Below are 910 nucleotides of genomic sequence, written 5' to 3' on the forward strand. Positions count from 1 at the left end.
TCCTGAAATTTGAATCAAAATGCCAGTCCACCCTTAATGGGTGATCCAGGCTAATCACTCTCCTGGCTGACATCACAGGATTGTTGTAAAGGTAAATCAGGGAAGGGACAACGATATCTGTTATGTACTGACAGCATAACATGAATCGCTCAATCCACCTCCCATGTTGAGCTTCGAGCCAGCCAAGGCTCCGACAGTGCTAACGAACTATTGGTCGCTTCAAAACAGCGACCAATCACAGACAAGCTGTTCCCTGAGCGGGAAGGACACTTTATCTATGCAATCTGATTGGTTGTTATGTATATAGTAGGAGTGGCTATATTAGCCCGGTATGTTTAAAAGGAGCCCAGCTCCAATGTTTTACTGTTCTGGTTTCTGAATGAGTGCTTGTTCGTATTAAAGCTGAATCACTTGCTGAAATCACTCTACGAGTCCTTTGTTAGCGCGATCTAACAATTGGTGACGAGGATGGGATGTTAAAGCAGGTAGGCAGCCCTGCAAACAGTCCCACACCGAACCAGGACGAAAGCGAGCAAAGCACAGCAGCCGATCAAGCGGAGGCGCCACCAGCTCCGGTGCCCAAGTCTCCCCGGATGGCTGGAAACCAGAAGTTCGAGTCGTTCGAACTCTCGTCTGAAGATTGGGACTCCTACCTTGCCAGGTTCGAGTTCCACTTGGAAACTCATGACATCACAGAAGAGGCAAAGAAGAAAGCTTGCCTACTGAGTTCCTGCAGGAAAAGCACCTTCGACATCGCAAGGTCGTTGGTGGCCCCGACCAATATTAAGACCGTCTCCTTCGCTGACCTCACGAAGAAACTGAAGGCTCACTTCTCACCGCAGCCTTCAGAGATCGCCTGCAGGCACGCCTTTTACAAGAGGAACCAAGCGGCAAATGAAACCATCGCTGA

The sequence above is a fragment of the Gekko japonicus genome, unplaced genomic scaffold (assembly GCF_001447785.1).
Source record: "Gekko japonicus isolate JY-2015 unplaced genomic scaffold, Gekko_japonicus_V1.1 scaffold281, whole genome shotgun sequence".
Classification (NCBI taxonomy): Eukaryota; Metazoa; Chordata; class Lepidosauria; order Squamata; family Gekkonidae; genus Gekko; species Gekko japonicus.